The following is a 6,701-nucleotide window of genomic DNA, read 5'->3' on the forward strand; positions in this document are numbered from 1 at the left end:
ACCAGAATGTAGTTACAATTTTCAGCGCTCCAAATGCTTGCTAGCATTGTGGTAGCCAAGCTGCGATCAAGGAACGTGACAACACTGGAATATTCTTTCTTTGCAGCTTGATCCAGTACCTCGTAGAGGCAGACCACACGTCACTCGGCATAGCCCAGACTGCTTCCATCTGCTCCTCCCCATCTTGGAAGGGCAGCCCCTCCCTCACCACATGGTGGCTTTGCCCATGCTCCTTTCACAACTCCCTGCAGCCACATGCACAGTGCAGCACACGAAACCTCCTTCTTCTCTCTTGTTCTTACCTCTTCTTTTCTTATTCTCTCTGCCTGCCAGCCCCACCTAACCCTTCCTGCCTAACTGTTGGCCACTCAGCTTTTTATTAGACCAATCAGGTGCCTTAGGCAGGCAAGGCGAAATGAATGCAACACGTCTTTACATAATTAAACAAATACAACATGAACAAATGTAACATGTTTTTACCTAGTTAAATATTCCACAGCACAGCCACTCTTCCTGCACCCCAAGTTCCCCCTACAGTCTTGCCTCTTTTTCTCTGCTAGAATCAGCATGGTTTTTAATTGGCCCGAGAACTCTGTTCACACACATAGAAGGAGGAGCAGAAAGGTTAATATGGGGTTGCAGGCGTGTCAAAGAGTTCCACGATAGTGGGGAAATGGGCCGGTATCTCAAAGGCTATTGGCGAAAGGAGTTCCCACAGCACGGGGTGGAGACGGGGGTTGTGAATATAAGGGTCCAGGGTCCAGGAAGACCACTACTTAGTCTTACAAATGGCCGCTTAACCAGCCTGGTACCCACTAGGCAGTGCTGGACCTGCGGGAGCTGGGGGAGTTGTGCTGTCTTCTCCCTGGACTATTCTGGAGCCTTCTTTTCAGACAGCTGTGGACATAGTGTGGAACAGTGGCTGGACAGTGACTTGCTTAAGGTGGCACATGAGAATTGAACCCTTTCTTCAACTATTATTTTTAAGATAGCTTGTTTATAAGATATTAAAATCACAAATCTCAGAATATAATTTAACCTTTCATTTTCTTTATAATTTTATACCTTTCTCCTTAAATCTTGCAAACCTCAGCAATCATTTATTCAACCCAATAAACAGTTGGGTTTAAAAGAGATTGTCAATTTCTTTTTCATCAGGTTGATGGAATAGAAGGTCCTCTTCTGGAACTTGACGTCTCCTGGGTTGTAGCGGAGGGTGTGAGGACAGCGTCACTGTGCGTCTAATTAGACTGCTTCTGCTCCTGCTTTCTCTGTCTTCCAAGGGCTAAGCCACGGCGCTCAAGCCCTTGGCTGCTTTCAAGTTAGGCTAATAGAGCACATAAAATCTGACCGTTGAAGCATAAAATAAAGCACATGCCTCCCAAGTGACAGGTGGTGCCTTTAGAAGAGTGTCTCCTACCACTGTGTATGTGACAGCCTGTCTGAGAGGGCTGGAGGAAGCGCTGGAGGAAGTGCAGTCTGCATGCCAATCAAGAGAACTGAATTCTAGCTGCTGCTTGGCCTCTGTGCTTGGATAAGCCGGAATGAGATGCTTAGCCTACCTGCACAAACCAGGTATCTCATGCATGGCCTCTGCACGCCTACCTGCACAAACCAGGTATCCCATGCATGGCCTCTGCACGCCTACCTGCACAAACCAAACACGCTAACCTCAAGGTGTCTTTCCAGTCTAGCTTTCCACGGTTCCATCTTGCTGCTTTTAAAAGCACGATGCTTGCATTTCCAGCAAGTGCTTCTCTTTCTCTATGATGCCATCAACGGAGTCCACCAATTTCACGCCTATCCTGTTCTTCAGTAAGTGGCAACTTGAATGCTATTTCATACCAGAGACCAGCACAAATGCAACAAAACAAAAACGTGGAAACTTCGCCCTTAGTTCTTTAACAGGTAAGTAAGGTAGCCGCGGTTTAGTTAGTTCTGTAGCTGAATTCTTTTCCTTGGATAATTATACACACATACACTCATACTCACACATACCCACACATGCACCCACTCACAAATTCACACACCCACTCACACTCATACACACACACACACACACACACACACACACTTGGTAGCATGAATTATGCCGTTCAGTATTTCTCATTGCTAGTAACGACTACCATATTAGGGTTAGTTTTAGTCCATACAGACTCTATGTTTGTTGATAAAGCTATGAAGAGGAAAGAGCAAAACCTCTGCCCAAACCTCTGCCTGTTTCCTGAACAGGCACCGTGGCAGAGTGAAACAGGCGAGGATGGTGGCAAAGACTGTGCCTCTGGAGCTAAATCTTCTAACCTTCTAATTTACTAGCAATGGTAATTTGTGAACTGCTTAATCCCCCAGTCCTCAGACTTCTCAAATGGGATAGGCTGTAACTCCTAGAAATGTAATGAGGATGAAATGAGCTGGCCTGTGTGGAGCTCTGACACCACCGCTCTCTCCATTTTACATGTAATGTTATTCTTACTGGAAACAGAAATGGGGAGAAAGGGAACTAGGCAAGATAGGAAGTGACATCTAGAAACAAAAAGATGCTGACAGCAGGTTCAGAAAATGGGGAAGAAAAATATTTTCCATATCTGATCCTTGCATCGAGAGCACATTTCTTGTGCACTGTGACACCTTTTTCTTTTTAAGATAAAACTTACTATGTAGCTCCAACTGATTTTGAACTCATAATTCTCCTACATCAGTCTCCTTAGTGCTTAGATTATTGATGTGCACCACAATAACACATATAAAATTCTCTTTCTCTCTCTCTCTCCGTCCCTTTCTCTCCCTCTCTCTTTGCCTCCCTCCCCCCCATGTGTGTTCACATGTGATATTTTGAAATAATTTTATATATACCATCTCATTTGATTATCAGCAACCTGGAGAAGCAAAGTCTCTTATAAGGCTTGGGAACTACTTCTAACTCTCTTAGAAAGTGGGCAGGTCAGGCTGCAGGACAGAGGTTGAGAATGCTAAAAATCCAGCATGGGAGAGTAAATACTGCATGCCCTGCTCCCAGGTGTGTTTGAAGAGCTATGGTTGTTGGCTTGTCTACATGTCATCACAGAAGTAACTCGTTGCCATGTCATTGCCCAAGACGCATCTAAATACTCCCAGAGTGCACTTTGTGCTCCTTGGTGGTGCCAAGCATATTTTGCATGTCTCGCCTGACTTTTATTGTGTAACAAAACTTTACTTTTTAACATCTATGCCAATGCGTTTTCTCTGATCAGTCCTGAGACACTTGATGAGTTTTGTTTGTTTCTCCTCAGATAGCAAAGCAGTATTTTATAGATCTGAAATATTTAAAATAACATTAGGGGACATAGAACATAATCTTTAGCTAGGTATTAGGAAATACATATAGGATACATTAATACACTCAACATCACCTGGGAAGAGAGTCTCAGTTAGAGATTGTCCAGACAAGGATAGCCTCTGCACGTCTGTGGGTGGTTGTCTTGACTGATGTGAGAAGGCCCGTCTGAATGTGGCAGTGCCATGGTTTTAGGAGATGGGTTGTAAAAGAATAGAGAAAGATAGCTGAGCATCAAGCATGCTTGCCGCCATTTCTCTCTGCATCAAGCACGCTTGCAGCCATCTCTCTCTGCATCAAGCACGCTTGCAGCCATCTCTCTCTGCATCAAGCATGCTTGCAGCCATTTCTCTCTGCATCAAGCATGCTTGCAGCCATTTCTCTCTGCATCAAGCATGCTTGCAGCCATTTCTCTCTACATCAAGCATGCTTGCAGCCATTTCTCTCTACATCAAGCATGCTTGCCGCCATTTCTCTCTGCATCAAGCATGCTTGCAGCCATTTCTCTCTACATCAAGCATGCTTGCAGCCATTTCTCTCTGCATCAAGCATGCTTGCAGCCATTTCTCTCTGCATCAAGCACGCTTGCAGCCATTTCTCTCTGCATCAAGCATGCTTGCAGCCATTTCTCTCTACATCAAGCATGCTTGCAGCCATTTCTCTCTGCATCAAGCATGCTTGCAGCCATTTCTCTCTGCATCAAGCATGCTTGCAGCCATTTCTCTCTACATCAAGCATGCTTGCAGCCATTTCTCTCTACATCAAGCATGCTTGCCGCCATTTCTCTCTGCATCAAGCATGCTTGCAGCCATTTCTCTCTACATCAAGCACGCTTGCAGCCATTTCTCTCTGCATCAAGCATGCTTGCAGCCATTTCTCTCTGCATCAAGCACGCTTGCAGCCATTTCTCTCTGCATCAAGCATGCTTGCAGCCATTTCTCTCTACATCAAGCATGCTTGCAGCCATTTCTCTCTGCATTAAGCATGCTTGCCGCCATTTCTCTCTGCATTAAGCATGCTTGCCGCCATTTCTCTCTGCATTAAGCATGCTTGCCGCCATTTCTCTCTGCATCAAGCATGCTTGCAGCCATTTCTCTCTGCATTAAGCATGCTTGCCGTCATTTCTCTCTGCATCAAGCATGCTTGCCGTCATTTCTCTCTACATCAAGCATGCTTGCCGCCATTTCTCTCTGCATCAAGCATGCTTGCCGCCATTTCTCTCTGCATCAAGCATGCTTGCAGCCATTTCTCTCTGCATCAAGCACGCTTGCAGCCATTTCTCTCTGCATCAAGCATGCTTGCCGTCATTTCTCTCTGCATTAAGCATGCTTGCAGCCATTTCTCTCTACATCAAGCATGCTTGCAGCCATCTCTTTCTGCATTTGATTATGGATGACCTGTGACCAGTTCTTTTAAGTTCTTGTTACTTTGACTTCCCTTCTGTGATGGAGTGTAAACTGGATTTAAATACACTCTTCTTCCCCCAAGTTGCTTTTGGTGGTATTTTATCACCCAGCATGGATGATAGATAGCTCATGAAGCCTGCATCCCTAGAGTTCCAGGCCAGCTGAGGAGTCTTCTTGCCCCAGAAATTGTCTATTGCTTTAATAACCTTGGTGAAGGGTTTTGTGAATCTTGTACCCTTAGAAGGCTCCAGCCTTCAGCCTTCTAAATTTCATCTCTTTTCTGGGATTCTACTTCCGGAGACTTATGAGACACCCTCCTCCTTCCAGAAGGGAATGTTTCAATTGATGGGAAATATCTATACAACACGCCACTCCTTCCTCTAGCTTTTACATTCTTTACACCCACTCTTCTTCAATTTTTCTTGAATCTTGGAGGGGTGATATATATGTCTGATTATTTTTCTCCATTTGTGACCTAGCATTGGGTCACTGCCACAGCGACAGTCACCTGCCTTCGAGAGCTTGACTGATTATGAGTCTCCATGCTTCACAACCCCACTGCAAAAGGAAGTCTCTCTCCACTGTTGAGTCTGACAATAGCAGTGCAGTGTGTACTGATAAAAACAATTACTTAGAAGGCAATATAACAGGCACATCACATTTATTTAGCAAAAAGATAGCAGTGGCCTTCCTTTGAGGACCATGACCTCCAGTCATGGCGTTTGCTCTGGTTATGGTGCCGTATATGAGTTATTGCCTCTGGAACAAGTTTTATATTCCATCCAAAAGCCGCAAATGACACTTGTGCCTCTATTGCACCAGCAGGCACATGTCTTGGGCAACCTGGTATTATAACATGTGGGATTCATGGCTGAGCAGAACTTTCGGTGACTAGTCTCCCCAGCATCTTGTATGGCATCTTCTGACCGCAGGACATGGAGACCTCAGATTGGAACAGTCAGAACATGGTGTCTTCAGCAACAGTGACTTACCCATGTAGCTCTAGCAGGCAAACAACAGCGAGGCAATAAATTGTAGTGATGAGGCAAGCAGGCCTGCTTTTCGTCCTGCCCTGCTCCCTCATGGCTAGCTTTACACCTGAAAGAAAAACACACAAATTGTATTCATTTAAACACTGCCTGGCCCATTAGCTCTAGCCTCTTATTAGCTAATTCTCACATCTTGGTTAACCCATTTCTCTTAATGTGTGTAGCACCACGAGGTGGTAGCTTACTGGGAAGATTCTAACCTACATCCATCTTGGGCCGGAGCTTCATCGCATCTGCCTCTCTGCCTTCTTCCTCCCACAATTCTGTTCTGTCTTCCCAGTCTACCTATGTTCTGACCTATCAGGCCAAGCAGTTTTCTTTATTAATTAACCAATGAAAACAACAGATAGATAGACGATCCACCTACATCAATAGTCTTACTAGCTCATGGGGTCTCCATGAAATCTTTTCTTTGGGAGGTTAGGTAGGATTACCGAAGGCTCACCACCATCCGTTCTGAGTACATGTCAGTTGTATTCAAGCAGCTAAGGGGAAGCTAACGTGAATCACGACCGGTTGTTTCCATGAGATATCTTGCTTTCTGATCCTGGGGTACTGCTATCATGGGGCTCTTGCATACTCGCCACCCCTAGTGGGGCAGCCTTGCACTGTCTAGCTGGTTTCAAACTCAAGCAGAGAGACAGGACTATACTCTCCTGCTGCAGAACTGATTTTCCAGTTTGACAGGCTGGCCCAGTACTGTGTCCCTTGCCTTTCTATCAGTCCTTGTAAGGACACTGTAGTCTTAAATGGTTTGGCGTTGCCTACATGGCCTGTCACTTGTTCCTGGGAGCTTGCAACTACCAGGACATCATGGAAGCTTACTGTGCTGTCCCATGCCACATGGAAAGGTAGGCATGTCAGGATTGCCCCATGAACATCTTGCCCTCATGTGGATCTGTTCCAGCTGCATGCGCCAGCACTCATCACGGG

The sequence above is a fragment of the Microtus pennsylvanicus genome, chromosome 2, assembly GCF_037038515.1.
Source record: "Microtus pennsylvanicus isolate mMicPen1 chromosome 2, mMicPen1.hap1, whole genome shotgun sequence".
NCBI classification, from domain to species: domain Eukaryota; kingdom Metazoa; phylum Chordata; class Mammalia; order Rodentia; family Cricetidae; genus Microtus; species Microtus pennsylvanicus.